Below are 22,405 nucleotides of genomic sequence, written 5' to 3'. Positions count from 1 at the left end.
TTGAGTTTGTAAATCAGAGTTTGTAAATCAGAGCCAGTTTACAGGACCAGACAGTGTTGCCCTCTCTCCCCTCTTTTATTTATATTATCTCTAGAAGTCTTAGCCACCAAATTTAAAAAAAGAAAAAGAAATAAAGGGGATTAGAATTTGAAATTATGAATATAAATTCAGGTCATTTGTGGATGATTTGGTGATTATAGTAGAAAACCCACAAAGATCTATCAAAGTTTTGAAAAATTGTATAGAGAAATGTGGGAATTTGGCAAGATTTAGAATAAATGAGAAAAAAATCTAAAATATTACTATTCAATACCTCTAAGAAACAGGGGAAAACAATGCTAAAGCAATTGAAATTTACAAAAGAAAAAAGGTAAAATATTTAGGAACAGAAATTACAACAAAAAATTCTTTACTCTTCCAAAATAATTATGAAAAAAATGGAAAGAATAAAAAACAACCTACTAAAATGTTCGAAACTAAAGCTTTCCCTCTTAGGCAGAATAGCTGTAATAAAAATGAACATTCTACCCTAAATGATATTTTTATTCCAATCTATCCCAATCATAATTTCAAACAAATGTTTTGAAGTCTGGAAAAAATATATATTGAATTTTGTATGGGAAAACAAAAAAGCAAGAATATCATATAGACATTTTTGTGATAAGCAAGAAAGAGGATTGGTGTGTATGCAGCATTAATGAGTTGGTTTAAGGACTGGATGACTCTTGCAGACAAAGAATTACTAAATACTTTTAGATCTAATGAATTTGTTGAAATTTTATTATTTGATAATAAACTGAAGCAAATGTTAAAAAAAGAGTAGTGCCTGCAATGGCAATAGAATATGGCAGAATACATTTTGGTGCATGACAATAAACCTTGGATGGAGATTGCTACAGTAAATGCATATTTCCTGGATGAAGGATGAACCACTCTTTTTATTCTGAAATGGATTTGATTATGCCTGCAACATGTGTGAGTACAGAACTACTGGATTTACTTTGTGTAAATTAACAAACTTGATAGATGTCAACAAATGAATACATCTGGTGTAGCACAGTGGTTTAGAGTATCAGCTGGGAAGCTTGCTAGATGGCTTAGGAAATCTCTTATTCAGCACACTCTCCTGCATTCAGGAATAACAGCCCTTGTAGCTTCCAGATACAGATCAATCGCATTTGTAGCTTCCAGACACTACATCACAACAAAGCTGCAGAAGGTTTTTATTGCTTAGTGGTGAAAGTTATGAGCTGGAAGCTGCTGCTCTGCATAGCAGCACTGTCATGAATTCAGGGGATGGCTTTAGGCATGTTGCAATCTCTCAGGCTCAGCTACATGTAACGATCAGTTTTATGACACTTCTCCTTTTAAAAAATTCAAAGCAGGAGCACCAATCAAGAGAAAGAAAAGAGGCAAAGGCATTTCTGTCTCCCCTCCCCCCTCCTTCTGATCACAGCTACAAATCTTTTTGTGATAAGTAATACAGAGCGTTGCATGTTATCCATGTACCATATGAAAAAATTTTATTCCTTCAGTTACAAGATTTTGCATTAAAAAATGTTAGAATGGAGTGAATTAGGCCCTTTCTGGTATACAGCATTTCTTGACAATCAGGCTATATAAGATTTTATATTTGCTTCATATAACATTTAGAATCCAATCACTGAATTTTGGTTTGGTCAATATATGGAAAAATGAAAAAAAAAGTGGAACAGCAATGTCTAAAGTTGGACTGTGTTACACAACAGCACAATTGCAACCCTTTCTGCAATGGACTCCCAAGGAGTTAATACAGAACAAGCTATATCAAAATAGTAATCTAGATGGACAAAAAACAGAATTAACTGATGTTTCCATCTTATTATTGGTGCAAAATAAATGGAAGAAAAGTGTCTCCAGGCATTGGTTGTGGACAGTGCCATCGTGTTGCTGCCAACTTAGGCCAATCCTCTAGACTTTTCGAGGCAAGAGATGATCAGAGGTGGTTTGCCATTGCCTGCCTTTGTGTAGGTACCATGGACTTCCTTGATGATCTCCCAACCAAATACTAACCAGAGTCAACCTGCTTAGCTTCTGAGATTTGATGACATTGGGCTAACCTGGGCCATCCAGGTCAGGGCCTCTATACATTACTCCTGTGAAAAATATTTGGCCTAGTATTGGCCATATCACCTGACAAACAATCCTTGGTGGAGGGCTCTATACTGAATGGAAAGGCCTTACAGCATAATGAGAGGACAAAGGTCTTGGCTTCCAGGGTTCCTATAGCAACCCCAAAATGACACCCAAAGTCTCATAAGGCTTCAGGTAACATTTCAATTGCTTTTGCAATATTATTGATCTGTGATATGATCCAGATATATGATCTGAGAGGGCTTTATGTTGCTCCAGTTTGATGGCCAAAGGCATGCCTGAATTTGCTTTCAGATACACCAAAGCCTCTTCTTCCTCGTGTCTTGCACGATCCCATTGTGAAGTGTTCTCTGTCTGAACAGGGGAAAGCTCTTCAGAATTAAATATAGTGACATATCATAGTAGCAGAGTGGATTACATAGTCTGAAAGTAAAAACAAGCCTTAGAACACATACCAAAGCATGAGGGAATGGAAAAATGACTGTAAGAGAACTCAATGATGTCAGAGCACAGGTCTACAATGACCACCTGAAACATGACAGAAACATTCAATATCACATTAAAAAAGAACTTTCCATTTCTTTGCCTTACATCATGCATCTGGTTGCATGACTACTTGTTTCCAGAAATAAATTATTCTAGTAGTGAGATGAACAAAGGCAACTTGATTGGTCTTGCAGAATCCCTTTAGAAAAGAGATTCCCTCCCACACAGATACAGCTGATCAGCTGGAAAAATGAGAGCAAAGGAATTTGACAGTGAAAAATATTCTGACAGCTATCAGATGTGCAAGAGTCTCCTTTTGAGTTAATTGGTATGATGCAATGATGTCCAAAGCCAGAAGAACTCTATTCTGTACCATGAAAAATGAGAAAACATCATGTGCTTACCATATAATTATTAAACCAGAACTCCACTGTAAACTATATCATGTATGTGATCAGACAAGAATTTTCTGCTTTTCAACTGGAAAACCTTTGCAATGGAGTAAACTGGAAAGAAAGAAGAAACTTCAGTTCATAGACCAGAAGTCACACCTGCTCATGGCACAGAACTCAAAAGATCCATTTGTCCTAAGAACATGTCATACACAATTGACAAAACAAGACAATAACTAGGGCAAACTGGTTCCATAGTTGTAGTTTTCATACATGTTTCTCATCTTGTAAAAATAAACCACCCGTAAAAATATGCTTAAAATGTTATGAACTGGATGCTTTATATGTAAAATGGAGAAGTATGTGCATGTGTGAGCATGCCCGCTGTGGGAGGAAATTCTTACACTAGCACTGGGAGAAGACTATGTCTCTGATTTGGGCTCTGTTCCATGGGCACAGGATTAGCCTTTATTTGAGGCTCTTAGGGCACTTTCACGAATGCAGAATAATGCACTTTCAATGCACTTTCCATTCACTTTGCACCTGGATTTTACTGTGCAAAACAGCAAAATTCACTTGCAAACAATTGTGAAAGTGAATTGAAAGTGAATTATTCTGCATGTGCAAAAATGTCCTTACTCCTGACTGATCCCATCATCAGAATTGTCCTCTCTCAATAGTGCTGTTCTCATTGCTCTATAATATCCTTTTCTCCCATTTTGTCCCTCATCTGAATGCTATTACTAGAGGAGTGTACTTATCATATATTCAGGAATTCGGAGATAAATTTGTGTCAGTGCTATATACACATAGCTGTGTGGGGACGATGTTAGGTTTATACACATTAAATATTCTGAAGACTGGTTTTAAAGTGGGCTGTAAAATGCTTTTCACAATGCTTAAGATGGAAGCCAGAGCCTGCTGAAATTCATTGAGCCATTCTAATATTGTTTTTGAAGGACCCTTTATTTCATTTGTGTGTGTGTGTGTGTGTGTGTGTGTGTGCATGTGTGTGTATAGATACACATACACACACAGCTCCTCAGCCTGTGTTCTCTGTGGATATGTCCTTCCAAGCATTTCACAAATTTTGGTGACTATTAGTTTCTTGAAGCAGTTTCTTGAAGCTTTTACGATTCGATTTCTGCTATGTAGTTAGTCAAAGGGTTCACTTACTCCTAGCATCGTTTAGCCAGAACAGAACTGAGAGAGGTCTGCCTTTTGCAAGACTTTATTCCAATTAACTTTTAGGCTCATTCTGCACATGCAGAATAATGCACTTTCAAACTGCTTTCAGTGCTCTTTGAAGCTGTGCGGAATAGGAAAAATCCACTTGCAAACAGTTGTGAAAGTGGTTTGAAAACGCATTATTTTGCGTGTGCGGAAGGGGCCTTAGAGAAAGCTTCTTTTCCTCATTACTTCATCCACTCTGCTGCTGGACTACTACTATCACTATTTCTCACAGCATGGTTTATGGTAACTTCCAAGTGAGCCGATAGGGAACAGCGACCACAATGCTGTCAGATTCAGTATCTCAGCATGCGAACAAGTGGCAACTACTAATGTAGTTACATTCGCCTTCAGAAAGGGAAATTTCTCAAAGACGAGGGGGATAGTGCGCAGGAAGCTGAAAGGGAAAATCAAGAGAGTCAAAACTGTCCAGGATGCTTGGAGGTTATTTAAAAACACAGTCATAAAAGCTCAGCTGGAATGTGTTCCACAGGTTAGAAAAGGCAGCACCCAGTGCAAAAGAAAGCCACCATGGTTAACAAGAGAGGTTGAGGAAATTATCAGAAAAAAGAAAATGTCTTTTAGAAAATGGAAGTCCAGTTTGGCTGATGAAGAATATGAGAGGGAACACAAATGGTGGCAAAAGAGAAGCAAGTTAGCTGTAAGGGAGGCAAAAAAGGATTATGAGGAACGCATGGCTGCAAACATCAAGACCAGCAACAAACAGTTCTTCAAGTACATCAAAAGCAGGAAGCCAGCAAGGGAAGCGGTAGGCCCGTTAGATGACAAAGGAACAAAGGGTGTGCTAAAAGATGGCAGGGAGATTGCAGAGAAGCTGAACGAATTCTTTGCATCTGTCTTCACCCAAGAGGAGGTGAGGAACATTCCTGCACCTGAACCAAGCTTCTTAGGAGGCAAATCCGAGGAACTAGCGAAGATAGTGGTAGACAAGGAAGAAGTTCTGGCAGCCATTGATAAACTAAATGTTACCAAATCCCCTGGCCCAGATTGCATTCACCCAAGAGTACTTAAAGAGCTCAAGCATGAAATTGCTGATCTTTTCACTTTAATATGCAACTTATCCCTGAAATCAGGCTCCATCCCTGAAGACTGGAAGATGGCCAATGTCACACCAATCTTTAAGAAAGGATCTAGGGGGGAACCGGGAAATTACAGGCCAGTCAGTTTGACATCTGTTCCTGGTAAATTAGTAGAATCTATCATTAAAGATAAAATTATAAAACATGTAGAAAAGCAAGACCTGCTGAGAAAGAGTCAGCATGGCTTTTGCAGAGGCAAATCCTGTCTTACAAACTTACTAGAGTTCTTTGAGGGTGTAAACAGGCATGTGGACAAGGCTGAACCAGTGGACATTGTCTACTTGGATTTCCAAAAGGCTTTTGACAAAGTTCCTCACCAGAGACTGTTGAGAAAACTCAGCAATGAAGGAATAAGAGGGGAAGTCCTCCTATGGATTAAAAACTGGTTGAGAAACAGGAAACAAAGAGTGTGTGTGTGTATAGAAGCCAGCAAGGGAATGGGAATGGGAAGTTCTCACAATGGAGAGATGTCGGGAGTGGTGTCCCCCAAGGATCCGTTTTGGGACCAGTGCTCTTTAACCTATTCATAAATGACCTGGAAGTAGGGGTGGGTAGCGTGGTGGCCAAGTTTGCAGATGATACCAAATTATGTAGGGTGGTGAGAACCACAAAGGATTGCGAAGAGCTCCAAGCGGACCTTGATAAATTAGGTGAGTGGGCTCAGAAATGGCAAATGCAGTTCAATGTAGCAAAATGTAAAGTGATGCACATAGGGGCAAAAAATCCAAACTTCACATACACGCTACAGGGGTCAGTGCTATCAGTCACAGACCAGGAAAGGGATTTAGGCGTCTTAGTTGATAGTTCCATGGGAATGTCAACTCAATGCATGGCAGCTGTAAAAAAGGCAAACTCTATGCTGGGGATCATTAGGAAAGGAATTGAGAATAAAACTGCAAAGATTGTCATGCCCTTATATAAAGCAGTGGTGCGACCGCACTTGGAGTACTGTGTCCAGTTTTGGTCACCGCATCTCAAAAAGGATATTGAGGAGATAGAAAAAGTGCAGAGAAGGGCAACAAGGATGATTGAGGGACTGGAGCAACTTCCCTATGAGGAGAGGCTGCAGCGTTTGGGACTCTTTAGTTTGGAGAGGAGGCGGCTGAGGGGGGATATGATTGAAGTCTACAAAATTATGCATGGGGTAGAAAATGTTGACAGAGAGAAATTTGTCTCTCTTTCTCACAATACTAGAACCAGGGGGCATTCATTGAAAATGCTGGGGGGAAGAATTAGGACTAATAAAAGGAAACACTTCTTCACGCAACGTGTGATTGGTGTTTGGAATATGCTGCCACAGGAGGTCGTGATGGCCACTAACCTGGAGAGCTTTAAAAGGGGCTTGGACAGCTTTATGGAGGAGAAGTCGATTTATGGCTACCAATCTTGATCCTTCTTGATCTGAGATTGCAAATGCCTTAACAGACCAGGTGATCGGGAGCAACAGCCGCAGAAGGCCATTGCGTTCACATCCTACATGTGAGCTCCCAAAGGCACCTGGTGGGCCACTGCGAGTAGCAGAGAGCTGGGCTAGATGGACTTTGGTCTGATCCAGCTGGCTTGTTCTTATGTTCTTATGTTCAAGTGCAATGCTGAGTGTTGCACTACAACACAGTGAATCATGACACTGAACATGAGAAATAATTACTATTCCTAACTCTAGTTACTGTCATGGTTGGCCATAATGTCTAAATGTGAATGTCAGGTCCAAAAGCAGATAATGTTCAGGAACACTGTTATAAATGTGAACAAAGTTTATCTGTCTGATTTAATGGGATTGTTTTGGATGAGTGGGGATTGTTCTGTTGCTGATTTCCACTGGGATTCAGCTAAATTGGCTTTCATATATGCATTCCATAGTATGTCATTCTGGAACATGGAAGTGATGAGGCACAGGCACCTCTGGAGTACTGTAGGATTGGATTTTCTACCTCTAGATTTCCAGCATACATCATGGGTTATGCCAATAAAAGCAAACATAAAACAAATGTGATTTTAGTCTTAACTATTAACACTTTTTCTCCGTGTAAATGAACCACAAAATCAGTGTTTTATAAACAGGAAGAATGAAATCAAATGTATACATAAAAATTGTGGAAAAATTACACGTCAGTTGACCTTAATCTTTAAAGAAGTTTCATTTTTGCCAAGGTTTATGGATTAAATGGATTTTACTTCATAGGCTAATTGCTTCAGACATCCTTGATTCTTTCCAAAAAAAATAAGTTTAAGAAGTGTTTGTATCAGAAGGGTATATTTGAGCAAGCAGTGAGAAAGAGGCCTTTTCTACATGCACAGTTTAGTACAGATTTTCCCAGTGGTCAGATCTTGTGTCTTGGGAACATTTTCTGTAAAATCATTCTGCACAGCTCCTTTCCTTCTATTCTTTTGGTTCTTCTCACTTCCCCTTGTGTTTATTGCATATGCTACTGGTGAAAATGTATTATCCCGGATGGTGGTGGGATGTCTTGTCATCCATGGTTCAGAAGAACAACCGTCCCCTCTCTTTTTCTTTTGTGCAGCTGCTCTAGTGCTACTGTGCAGTTACATTTTGAAGCAACAATTCAAAAATATTTCAGCCTCCACCAGTACTGAGAATTACCAACACAAAATGGAAGGCAAAACATTTTCTGCACCATTACCTGGAGGAACAGAAACACAAAGCCCTTTCTCTACTAAGAACCATATTTTCAAGTCAAATTTGATCTCTAGTAATGCACAATTATTTTATTATTTTATTATTTTATTATTTTATTATTTTATTATTTTATTATTTATTTATTTATAAACCGCCCTCCCCCAAAGGGCTCAGGGCGGCGAACAGAACAAACAAATAGAGCACAAATAAAATCAAAGTTAAATATAGCTCTATATGCTAAAATTAACCCCATTAAAATGCAGCATCCTAATATCAAAATTATAACTTCAACAGCACCCAGTTACATGCAGTGATTTACTCCTATTACTCTTTTCAGTTCTTTCCCAGCTTCAAAATTACCCTCTGTCCTAATCATCAGTAGTTACATCAGTAGTTCCATATGAAATTGACAAAGCTGATTCAAGTGGCCATTCTAGTTTATATCTCTGAGGATTAAGATCACAGATTCTAAGTGAATTGACAAAGCTGATCTAATCAACCATGCTAATGTGTACCTCTGCCTTCACTTTACATTGCTAGTTCTATATAACAGAGAAAAATGTTCCTTTTGAAAGTAGAGGATGAGGGATAAGAGAAAATGGCTGAACGGGAGGTTGGGCAACCATATGGGAGATGGATAAAGGTCAGGTGTTTGCACAAAATGGAAGCCCAGAATAAAAAACTTACTGGAGTGGGCACCATTGCCTGAAAGAACAGAAACACATAGCCCACTGCCACATATAAAGAATCACATTTCTGGCCAAATATGACCTGCAGCAACAAGGAATCATTATTGTGTTTGTCCCTTGTCAATTTCTTCCTGCAAAAGAAACTTTTCTTATCAATGTCGCTCACTCCTAACTGCTAACTCAGTGTAACTTCACATTAATGTTATGGCATTAATTTGAGATGAAATTGACAAATCTAAGGCCCTTTCCGCACGGGCGGAATATGGCGCCCTGGGGCAAAAACGCCCCCAGGGAGCTGTTCGCACAGCGAGGTTTTTAGAAAACGGTGACTCAGAGCCGCTGCCGTGCGAACGGCAGCGGCTCCATGGCGCCTTCCCTCCCCCCATGTCCAGGCAACCTACCTGTCCTGTGGCCCTCCGGCACGTCGCCAAGGCCTGGGGACACGCCCCCTCTGTCCTGCGACTCTGGAGCGGTCGCACAGGGCAGGGGGGCGTGTCCCCTGGCCTCGGCGATGTGCCGGAGGGCCACAGGACAGGTAGGTCAGCCTGATGACAGCGCAGCTCTGCGCCGCCGTCAGGCCGACCTACCTGTCCTGCGGCCCTCCGGCACGTCGCCGAGGCCAGGGAACACCCCCCCTGCCCTGCGCGACCGCTCCGGAGACATGCCCCCTGCCCTGCGCGACCCCCCTGCCCTCCACATGAACGGTCCCAGAGGGGTCGGGTCGGCGTCATCTACGCCAACCCGACCCCTTCTGCTGCCGTGCGGAAACTGCCTAAGATTTTGGTGTTCTCAAGCTTTTGGGAAGCCCTCTCAATGGCTGTTAGAGGCCACCAGTTGGAACAAGTCAAATGTATTAAATATAAATTTGAGACTGGACAGCACCTCTTGGAGACAAGAACCTGGCTCGCCACATTCAAATTTTCAATATGCCTCTGCTTTAACTGTGAAGTCACTTCTTTGATTCACAAATCCTTAGAGATTGTTTATCACTCTGAAAGGTGGGGCCATATTGAATCCAAAATCCTAAAACTGTGCAGGAATATTCACATGAGAGATTTGTAATGCAGTTTGCTGAAGAAGACTTTCAAGATTATTTTCTGAAGGTGTTTGGACTAAATGGATTTTAAAATACTCTCTTCTCCAGGTTTAGATAACTCATTCTGCGGTGTTCTTGCCATGTGGTTTCAAGGCATCTTAATTGCCCAACTGGAAATCCTGTATAGTTCCTTGATGCCTAGGGAGAAATTGATTCATGTTCTCTCCCCACTCCACACACTTGAAAACACAGGGAAAAGGAGAGGCCTCTTGACTAAACACTGTGCCATATTAATATGCTGTTACTTTCATGTATAGCTTCTTGCCAAAGGCAATAGATATCAGAAAATCAGTTTCACGCACTTTTCCATCTATATAAAACTAGTGGGGCCCGGCCACGCGTTGCTGTGGCAATTGTCCTTCTCATCACAGTCTGCAACCCACACAGATGTCCATGCAGGTCCAATAATCCCCAGCATAGCCTTTTGTGGTGGTCAAATGGAATCCCTCTTTTCCTTTTCAATTCATATTGTTATATGGTGGTGTCTTTTTTTAGTATAAGGTAACCCTTTCCATTCCACAACGGAACTGTCCAGAGTGCGAATCCCGCTGTCCATGAGGCTGGTTGACACGCATAGTCCTGGCTTGGGTAAGGCAGAACTGGGGCAAGGAGGCTATCTCAGTCAGGCAGCAGAGGCAGGATGGTGAGGCGCTCGGATTGAGGCCAGCTCCCTGGGTTCTTAAAGGGCCATGTGCAAAAGAAACGGAGTCAGTAGTGTTGGTTCGCCCCCACCCCGTGGATTTTCTTAGAAGAAAAAGGCAAACTCCAGCTCGCTTTTAGTAAAAGAGAGCTGTGGCGAATATGAGTGAGGAAGTGGGTAAGTGGTGGTTGGATGTGAGGGAGGGCAGAGTGAGGTGTGTGAGGATGAGCTGGATGTGTATGAAAGTATGTGTGTTATGTGGTAGCAGTGGGTGAGGCACAGAGAGTGAAAGCTACCTGTATGTGAGGGCGGGGGACCCCATCTGGTGTCTCACATGGGAAAGTGTGTATGTGTTCACTTCCAGTCATATTATTTAACAGTGTTACCTATTTACTGTTTTAACTGCTCATCTCTGGCCATCTGAGCGATCATTCTAAGGGCATCCCAAGCCCTCAGGCCACAGACATGCTGCACAAACATTCTAAGGGTGACAGTTAAACACAAACAGTTTCATGGCCTGGTGCGCCAGGAAAAAGACATTTTACCTGGCTCAGGTATGGACTTTCGGCAATTTGAAGGTCCGATTACCTGCCCGCAACAGGGAGGAATGTCTTGTGTAAATTTGGGGGCGATCCGTCCAGCCGTTTCGGTGTTAGGGAGTGACTAACAAAATCACTGTTAGCTTTTTATATATATAGATGTGTCAGTATAAAGGGTCTGCAGGTTGTAAAGATACCCAGTAAATCATATTCCTGTTGCAGTTATATCTTCTACAAAAGTGTTAATTAAAGGTAAATGGGATTGATATTCATATAGGAATTCATATAGGAATTTAGCAGTAAAACCCATTTCCCTCCTTTCCCATCACTCTCCCCCTTCTGTCTTGCTGTCATCCTGTTATCCCCTCCTTCCTCCCAATGTCATTCCCATCTGAATTCCTTCTACCTCACTTGGGTCCTGTGTGAAAACTGGCAGGGGCCATTTGCCCCTTTCTCTTCCCCCCACCGCAACCTGGTGGGCACTGCTGGCTTGCCGCCATTGGGCCCAGAGGGCGAGTTTTGTTCAGAGGGCTTTGCGGCCCTGGAGTTTCCATTGCCTATCATCGGCCTCTTCAGCCATGCCTTATACTCCATGGAGGTGGGTCTGCTGCACCAACATGGGACTCTGTGGTTCTGATAAGTAGAAGTGAGTGTGGGGCTGTGCTTTGTCTTGAGGAACTCGGAGAGGGCCGGGGAGGAATGGGAAACTTCTGGCAGGCCCAGCAGGGAGGGCTTTTCAGGCATACACTTTCTCACACAGCCTGAAGGAGTTATACTACCCTCCCAATTCTTGCTGCATTATTGTTCCACTCAGCAGTCAACTGTTTAAATAAACTATTAGTCCATTCACAAATTATGTGAATCAATCGTCAATAAATACTGTCTGAATAAAATCCTGCCCTGCAGTGCTTGTCAAAGTAATTCTTATTCATACTAATAGCTGCTGATGGGATCACCTGAAGCAAGGTTTTTTTGGCTGCTTGGCACGAACCAAACAGACCAAATAATATGTTCCCATCTGCTAACCACCTTTAAACATGATAAGTTCAATCATTAAATGTGTTTGCATTGAAATTCATAGCATCCCTAGTATATATTCCTACATTTTATGGTGGTTGTGAAACCTCACCACCAGTAGTGCATGTGTGCTAGTCACTACTGCAATTATTGACAGCCTAATTCTATGCATTTTGTACAAGGGAGTAAGCCTTACTCAGTGGCGTAGCGCCCACCAGTCTGGCCTTATTCTGAATGGTTCTTGTGAAGATTATAATCACCTCAAGGCAGCCTAATTGAAACCATATTTTGAGTTTGAAAGCCTGTATCAGTGATCATGGGAGTTGTGAAAATCATCAAAATTCAGTTGTGAACTCCAAGAAGATGAATACACTTCAGTCAGATTGATTTTGTTTCTTTTTTCCTTTTAAACCAAATGGATTAGCAATTTTCAGACATCAGATACCAAAGCAAAGATGATGGATACTTTTTAAGACATTGTATTTGTATTTTATCTTCTTTAAGTGTAGTATTTTAAAATAGTAACTAAATGGCAAATACCCATGGGGGAGTATGGATTGTGGTTCTATGTTATGTTCATATTTGGCATTATAACAATGTTGAAATCATATAAGCAGGCCAAATTGAACTGCATCAGTTTTAGTTCAAGATTCTGAAATCCCAGATCATCTCACTCTTCAAAGTGCACTATTTATTACTGTTGGGAAAACATTTTTTTTCAGAGCACTTCACATCCAACTGCTTCTATCCAAAGCTGATTGAATGAGTCACTATCTGCATAGATTAAATCCTCAATGTCCAATTTAAAACAGACATTTTTCATTCACTTATTCCTAACAGTTTGGAAAGCCCAGTTAGTGATAATGGTGTATTTGGCAATTTGAGTCAATTGCATAATTGGCTTTCTTTTCCATTGTCCTAAGAAAAGAAATCACATTGCAAATGCCAATTTTTTTTATTAGTGCTTACTTCTGTATAGTTGCCAGTTGCTCATCAATTCAGAAAGATCATAAAACTAGAGAACAATACATTACTGATTATTCCTTCTTTGCAATTCTTCATCTTGAACTGTGTATGTATAAAAGGATGTATAACCTGCGATTCACTCAGCTCTTTGTGCATTCTATGAAAGCCAACATAACATAATGTTTACTTAATTGGATTTGGATTGAGGAAATCTACAATCAAATCTGTACTCATCTGTCAATTTTTGGATGACCCTGGCCATTCTAAGGTATCCCATGGAGTCAAATCAAATGTGGAAGGAGAATACTATAATTATCTTGATGGAAGAGCAAAGAAGGGGCAAAACAGCTTTGAGGAGCAGCACAACATTTGCCGATGCGTTTGCCCACTACGCTGGTGCAAGGGGCATCCCCGTTGGCAGAGGGGGCAAAGGCATTGGTGGCCAGCCACCCCCTAGCTCTATGACAGCAAAACCCAGAAGTGTAGGCCGCAGGGTTGAGGGTGAACTGGGGCGTTCCCAGAGGTGGAACTGATGTCAGTCAGCTAACACTCCGGCTTTGCAGAAAGGTACACCACAGCCCAGGACTGCAACTTACCCCACACTTTCAGGTGGTATGGCCATTTATCCCAGAAGGGCTTTCTGGCAGTGGATTTTTTTTTAAAAAAAATCTGCCTCCCTGTCCTTCCAGAAAGGTCTCTGTAGGTGGCACTGTGGTGTGGCAGTGGCATCGTTCCCAGCCATCTCAGGCTGTATGTCCAGCTGCCTGAGAAGTTGGTGCTGGTAAATTTAGGGGAAAGGGAGGAGAAGTGCAAGGAAGAGATGGAGAAAACATCAAGGGAGGAATAAAGCAAAGTGAAAAGCTACCATAGAGATATCTTTAGTTTAAATATAATTTTTTTTAATAAAATCAAATACATCATAATGGGTACAGTTATGCTGCTAGCCACAAATGAAAAAGAAGTCAGACACCAGGATGGAAAAGGAGGAAAACAATCTCAAAAAGGGATCACAAAATGCCTGGCAGCAAAGAATAAAACAAACAGCACATGGGCAACACGTGGATTTAATCATGATTAGTCACTAGTCACAGGAGAAAAGCACAGAAATATTGAAAGTATTTTTCTTGGATGAAAAAATATTATATGCTATACCTATTAGCAAAGTTATATAACACAGGAAGTTACTAAAATCAGCTCAAATTATCCCACTGAGGTAAAGCAGAAGAGGGAGGAGCAAATTTCCTTCTATTATTTCCTTCCAAGTCTCATTTTTACATTGAGACGTTTCCAACAAGATTAGATGTATTCTTGCGCTCTCATGGTTAAAGTTTTTCATGGCAGGAATTTATTATCTTTCAACACAGCTGGTATCTGTCCATCATGTTGCATATTATCTTCACAAATATTTTCTTAATAGTTGTCATTCATATTAAAATAGTTACATAATAACCTTAAAGGATCAGAAACACTGTGAAATATAAGTACTGTAAACTAAAGCTTGCACCCAAAGACCTATCAAATTGTTAGTAACTGCATAGCAACCATGTTAATGTTACTGAAATGAATCCTAGTAATAGTAATTTATACCCCAATTTTCATTTCATTTCTTTTGATTATATTTTTACAGGTGTGCAATTTTGCACGAAATGTTAAGAAAATGCCACTATCAGAACAAAAAAAGTTTGTTATATTTGGCATGTGGGGGAGGGGGCACTGTTGACTATGCATGTGTGAGGATTCAGAGGGCCATTTTCCAACTGGAGAGTTTCAAATGTGAGGGCAAAGTGTTAGATTTGGCATCTGATCACTGTGGGTCAGTTTCTCCTCTATGACTTTTGTTCAAGTGTCCTTTGCAGCTTGGAAGACATGAGCTTCATGACTAGTTGGAGGGAGGGGGAAGATGGGTGTCTGTATAAAAAGGAAGCATAGTTTTAAATGCTGTGCAAAGAAAGAGGGCAGCTGACAGCAGTAAGATAGCTGAAGGACATTTGGGTGCGGGATCTCTCTTTCTCACTCAGAGAGCAGAGGTGAGGCGAGATTTCCTTCGTTGTAGTGTCTCTGTGCCTCTACCTTTCTATCTGTACATTTGTAAATAAAGTAGATATTACCAAAATACAGGAAAGTGTTAATTAACTCTCGCTTCCTACTCCAATTTTAGGCAACACACCTGCCATCTGAAACTAAACTTTTTACCATATTAGGAAGTGGAGGCAACAAAAAGTGCTTCTGTAGGTGCCATGATCCTTTCAGGAGAAAAAACCTGAGCCTCTAAAGACTGAAAGTAAGAGCCACAAAGAACTGCTTCTCCTTTCTGGATGCCAGGTTCATTTTACAACAATAAAAATACATAAACCAAAATATTTAAAAAACCAACAATATGTTCTGAGCTCTTTCATTCAAATCCACAGCTGGGACAGAACTACCATTAGAATTGGGCTTATAGAATATGGGTTTCCCACTTCTCCCTACAGCTGCAGGCCCCTGGACATTGCCAAACTTTGCTTCCAAAGCCTGGATGATATTCAGAAAAGTGGCATGGAATATAGTGCATAGAACAACAGAAGACACTGACAAAAATGAAATCTCAAGCCATCTCTTGTGTTAATCTCTCCTATAGGATAGGGTGCTTGATGTAAGGCAACAGAATTAACAAACCATACAGTGTTTAAATCATGAATTGAATAAGCAATTAGTCTATTGACATATGAAAAATGAACAGTGCCAGCCCAAACTAGAGTTCTTTAATTATAGTTTATTACTTATATATACTACTTGGGTTGCAGTTTGTTAATTAAACTAAATTACCCCATGCCTTGCTATGGAGGCTGACCATCTCCCTGTTCCATCAGCTCTTCAGACTCCTCAGTAGTGGTTCCTATAACCATTGGCTTTCACTTTTCAGCAGCACCTGTTGTTATTGCTTTAGTGATGTACGGTAGCACTGACCATTATTGCAACATGAGGTTCATGAATCTTGATGCTGTTCTTATGTGGGCAGAACAAAAGATCTGCCACTTTTCGCAGATGCAGAGGTGCTTTCCTAAGAATGATAAGGACAACAGGCCACTGTTGAAATCTATGACTATAAAGACAATCTGAAGGGCTTTGAACATGTTTACTTTTCATGCAATTTTGATTCCATGTGTCACTGCAGCTGGCAGAATTTTCTTGATGGAAAAAAGTATTTAAGAAGGCAACTGCAGTTTGTTAATTAAACAATTAAACATGGATTTCCTTATAAAACTGTATGATTTAAAACAATTTATTTATTTTTACAAAATTCATACTCTGCCTTTATGCCCTCATAACAGCCACCAAGGCACCTAACAAATTAAAACATACACAATAAAATCACATCTGAAAACCCATAAAACAATGGCATTTTATTAACATTTCATTAACACCAAAGCTAAAATGCCTACAACATAAAAGAATAAAAACATTAAAACAATTGAAACATTACCATTAAATATGTCACATAAGAAACTGTCACATTGTTTTAATATCCCCAACATTGTTCAATGTAATTAGTTAAAAAGTCAGTTGTTGATTAGTTTCAAGTATCTGGTGGACAATGTAATTCCAAACAGAATTACATCCTTCTAAATCCATTGTTTTAGGGGAGTATAACTTCCTTTAGGATTGAACTCTGAAAGTTCTAGTTGATTATTAATTTTCCACCAGAGTGAAGAATAACTTTTAGATATAGTATGAAATATTCCTTCTAAGAGAAAAATCACTACATTGGAATATTTCCTTGTTACTAGAATATTTGGTTCATATTTTTATTTTAACATTTTCAAGAACTGTCTGTTGTCTCTGTCCATTCTGCCTTAGGCCGTTTCCGCACGGCCAAAAGCAGCGACGCGATGACGTCGCAAATTGCGACGCATCCCAAAAAAAGCGTTCACACAGACAGGCGGAGCTGCGGGCGTCCGCAGCCCCGCAGAAATGTGACGGTTCGCACGGAAGCGCTGCGGAAGCGGCGTCTCGCGACGTTGCGCCTGCGCACTTGCGAAGCCGTGCAGGCCCGACGCCATTTGTGACGACAGCTCCGTGGCGGCTGTTCGCACGAGTGCGGCGTCGATGCGTCACATGGGGAAAAAGAGTGGTTTTAAGCGTTTTCTGAATACACTGTCTTCGCGCCGGTTTAGCGTTTTCGCGACGGCGCGACTGCGCACCTCCGCCGCTGCGCGTGCGAACGCTCTCGCTCTGACGCTTCTTTTTCCGTTGCGACGACGTCATATTTTGCCCGTGCGGAAACGGCCTTAGTTTGTCTGGAAAGAGCAAGAAGGAACTAAATTTTCCCCAGTGAATACTTTTGAAGAAGTTTAATATGCTTCCTAGGGTTTTATTAATGATAAGTAGAAGTATTTGGGGTATTTTATAGCAATGAATTATTATTATGAATGGAAAATCAAGAACAAAATATTCGGCTTCCATTCAAGATCTAACTTTAGCTAACAAAACAAAATATTCTGCTTAGGAATTTCACTTTATAGAGTACAAACCAAGAAAGAATGGACAACATGGATTAGCCAAGGCCTGTTATACTACTGGAGAAGTAGGCCACCCTTTTAATTAATTCTGCTGGCAATTTAAAAAAGTTTTGGTACACTGTTGTAGTTTGTGTCTCTATTTTATATTTGTTTACAAACATAATTGCTGTAAAGTATTCTGTATGGGGTTTCTCTTAAAGACAATCTATGGAAACTATAGGTGGTGCAAAATTCAGCAGCCTTTTTATCTGAGGACTAACTGATGGGGCCACATCATTCCTATTTTGAGGATCTTCATGGCTGCTGATTAGTTTCCTGGTCCAATTCCAAATGTTGATGTTTACCTTTAAAGCCCTTCATGATCTGAGGTTCACATAATGTTTGAATGTTTGAATGCAGCAACTTCATTCTTCCTAGCACAGTACACTGCCCCCACCCCCAACTTTATAATGAACATGGTTATGATAATCGCTCAGTTAAAACATAATGCAAAATAATTTTTTATTTTAATTATGTTTAAAATTTGTGAAACCTGGATTCTGTTCAAAGATGATCATTCTGTCGTAACTTGCCTCACAAAATATGGGTTCCAGAACTTTCTCATGCTCCAGCTTACTCTTTGAACTCCGTTGCATGAGCATCCTTTCCATCAATAGAAATTACCACTGAATACAACTGAATATGTCCTAAGATTGAAGAGGTCTATAAATGGGAGACCAGAAGTGCAGTCCTTAACAAAATATGCTCTATTATACCCTGCTATCCATTAAAGTCAATGGACTTGTTGACCCCAATGGCCTTAGAAGAGTGTAAATCTGGTTAGGAATGTATTGTACGGACACTGCTCCACGATATATCAAAAAGTCCTTAAAGATTTGGTAAAACTCTGATGATTGGGTGGTAATGTAAAAAGTTTTTAAGACAGATCAGAGGCATACCCATTCTAAACTGTAAACTCATTCCTTCATCTATTCTTTATTCATTCATGAGAGTTTACAACACAAGATTGTAAATTACTTTTAGAGAACTGTTTATGGTTGTATGCCTTGCCCACAAAACCATCAGTTAAAAAAAATACAAACAATTATTCCTTCGTACCATGCATTTTTACCACAAGACTGAGCTTAACCCTGGAACCTTTTGATGCCTTGCCAGATTTTAATCCATTCTTGGTAATTCTGGAAGTATTCCCATGGAAACCAAATAAGATACTCCAAGCTGTTGATTTCAGATGGGAAATGCACTGCACAATTCTTAGGCCATAATTCAGCTAAAAGCTGAAGTCTACTAATGATAGCCTAAGTATTTTACCAACTAGCAATATATGCAAGATTGTGAAAAAATAATGAATAAAATAAGCAGAATGTATCCCCCAAAAAGTTTGTCACTTTTCTGTGTGATGTTAATAGATATTGCATAAACATAGCATTTAAAAAGAAGAATGTCTGTCTGTGCCCTAAGACCAGGCACAAGACAAATTCTCTCCACGTGTCTATTTTCTTCTTGGATACATTTTTTCCCCTTGTCTCTTTCCTTCTTCTATAACCTGCTTAATATAATAAATAGCTTTCACACATGGCTGCCCACAACATTGTTTTTGTTAAAAGAAAAAAGCAAAATATGGCATTTTGTCATGTCTGAATTAGAGGGTGCTCATTTCTGGCAGTTTGGAGGCAACTAAAAAATCCAGCATTCAGAAAATATTTCTTTTTATTGTTTTAGTTTATGAAAAGTATAATAATACAGGAGCAGTGAGTTATTTTTCCAATTTATAGTCTAACGATACATTTTTTTAAAAAAGTCTTTAGCATCTTTATATGATGTTGTGATGATCCAGGGTGTGATTGTTAATAAAAGGAACATCTGCCACTTAAAAGTACCAAACTCTCATTTTGGGAGACTGTAACACTTGCAGAGATAATCAGTTCTGCCTAATATCCATATTCTTTGGTATTTATGACCAAAAGACACATTATGTGGGACATGAGTCAGGTCATGGATGCCCAACCCAACCCAACCCAACCCAACCCTCAATCATACCATCAGCTGGGGAACTAACCTTAAAACCTCTCTCTAATCCTCCAAACACTGAGAGGATGAGGGAGGGCTTCCTTCTTGCGCCATTTTTGTGCTGGAAACAGGTATCCCCCATAACTACTTAAACTGGTGGAAACAGTGCAGGAGGGAAACCTTAACTCCCTCCCTGCACCTCCAAGTATTTGGAGCTGGTTTGTTGTCAGCACAAGGGCTTTCTGTTCAACAATTGCCACCAATATGCAGATGACACTCAGCTCTATCTTGCACTACCAACAAATTTCAGGAAGGCTTGGGAAACTATAAGCAGGTGCCTGGGGGCAGTTTGGGGATGGTGACAAATCTGAGGTGCTAGCAGCTGACAAAATTATTGATGAAAAAATTGAGGTGCTACTGGGAAGAGGAAGGTCTGAACCAGGAATATACCCTGGTTATCTCCCGGTTATCCCCTGTTTTGGCTGGGGTTGCATTCAAAGGAACAGGTTGCCAACTTGGGGCCCCTCATGGCTATAGGCCTGTATACTTACTAAATTAACACAAAAACAAATGCCATCCATAGGATTGACAGGGCAGGACTTTCTCACTTTCCCTTCTTGCTGTATTTTCTTAAATCCCCTGATATTTTCTTCCCAAGGTTCAGCAGTCCCTCAGGACACAGTTGGGGTCAGCACTAAGACTTGGGTTGCCATCTCTGGATTGAAAAATACCTGGCCATTTTGGTAGACGAGGTAAGGAAGGATGGGGTTTGGGGAGGAAAAGGACCTCAGAAAGATATAATATCACAGAGCCCACCATCCAAAGAAGCCATTTTTCCAGGGAAACTGGAATATTGGTCATTTGGAAACTATAAGCAGATAAAATGTAAATAGTAGGTGATCTCCAGCTACTAGAAATTGCCATCTCTACCAGCCACTTTTCTGAAAATGAGAATGCCATTCAATTGGAGTAATTGCATGATGCCATGGATTCAATATTGTGTTTCAGTCACCATTAGGCTTGTCCACTGGGAGTAGGATATCTCACTCCCATTGTCCACCAGCACTCCAGTGACCCACAAGAAAAAAAAAAGAAATCTCTTTCAAATGATACGTTTTGTCATTATTAGGAAAAATCTCAATGTGGAAATCCAGTGATTCCTAGAGTAATGTGATGTCACTTCTGGGTTTTCCCCAGAAATGATGTAACTCAATCACCTGACAGCACTCCCCATATCCCCACTCAGACTCCTACTGGTTGCCACCATTGGCCTGCAACCCTAGTCACCAGGTATAATTCCCAAGTTCTGTCACCAGAGATACTGGTACTTAAGAAATATCTTTTAAAATGCTACATCAATTGTCCTAGGTCTCCTGCTTTTTCATATCTATCAATAAGGCACAGAACTGGGGGAAAAAACTGAGAATGCTATATCAAAAATAGGCCGAAGAGGTTTCTGCTACTGTTTGAAAGCTATTGTTTTGCAAAGTTTATGAAAAATATTGTCTAATGCTAACCAATAAAAGCCTCTCTTGTCTTGAGGAGAGCCTGGAAAATCTTTTACATTGACTTGTTTATGATGATTGTCTGATATAAACTGTAATACCATTTATGGAGAACTGCATAAATATTGTGCTTAAGATGTGAAACTAGATTTCTCCTGTGGGTATGCAAATTATATGTTTTTTACTTATGTCAAGGTCAAGCAGTTTTGGTGATCTCATCTTCGTTCCCAAGGAGCACTTATCTTCATTTTAAGAAATCTACCATGGAGTTTTAGAACATTTTTGAAAACTATTTTTAAAACTACTTTTAAACAGAAGTCTAGTACTGGGATATAGGCAAAGGAGAAAATATAATTTAAGGAGTCTCCTATTGACATTTGTGTAAAATATACCATACTCACTGTAACTAGGGATGCTGCAAATTTTTGAGTGGATATATTGAACACATTATATTCATCTGTCATGAACAAAATTGAACCAGTCCTGGGATCTGTTAAACTTGGTCCACGGGACTTTAGCAACAGGTGAACCAAATCCATTTCCCGAACTGGTCTTCCAGTCTTCGGCAGACATATCTCCTTGGCAGACACATGGAACCAGTATTAAGACAAAAAGTCTGCCCCTCACAGACCTCTTCTTCTCACAGAAGCGCTCTGGGTGAAAGAGAAAGATCTATGAAGCTCTCTTGCTGCCACTTATGTGCTCCATTTCCTCCTCACAATTTTGAAGGTGTGGGTTCCCCGCACCATTACTGATGTTTATCATCTTGTTTAATCTCAGTTTATTAATACAGTCACAGACCAGCATAACATTGCATGGAATGTCAGACATTACATCTTGTCTAATCAGTCCCCAGAACTGCACACAGTATTCCAAATGAGATGACACCATAGATCTGTACAGGGGTATTATATTATTTGCTGTTTTATTTTCACTGCCATTCCTAATAATCCTCAACACAGAGTTTGCCTTTTTCACTGCTGCAGCACACTGGGGTAGCACTTTCATTGAGCTACCTACTATGATGCCAAGGTATCCTTCCCTCTCAGGCTCACTCTGCATGGGCCAAAAATGCTGGTGCAGGGGCAATAAAAACACCGGTTGGGGGGAGAACTTCGCACGGCTGCTGCCACTGAAACCGGGCAGCACTGTGTTTTCTCACTCCAACTGGTGGGACAATGGTGTTTCCGTAATTTGCTAAACTAGCAAGTCTTTGGGGAAACACACGTGAACGGCATCAGATCGGTTACGCTGCTTTTAGGTGCTGCCGTTTTTCTTTCAAACTTCCCTTCCCTTCCCTAAGTAGCTCTGCAGTGGGCCTCTGCTGCTCCAGGGCCGCTTGCACGTAAGCGTGTGAACAGCCCTGGGGCCGCACCGGTGTCATGTACACCAATGCTCTGCCACTCCCTGGGCCCGTGTAGAGTAGACCTCAGTCTCACTAAGTTCAGACTTGATAAGCATATAC

This window comes from Sphaerodactylus townsendi, linkage group LG01 (genome assembly GCF_021028975.2).
Source record: "Sphaerodactylus townsendi isolate TG3544 linkage group LG01, MPM_Stown_v2.3, whole genome shotgun sequence".
Classification (NCBI taxonomy): Eukaryota; Metazoa; Chordata; class Lepidosauria; order Squamata; family Sphaerodactylidae; genus Sphaerodactylus; species Sphaerodactylus townsendi.
This window is presented reverse-complemented; position numbering follows the sequence as displayed.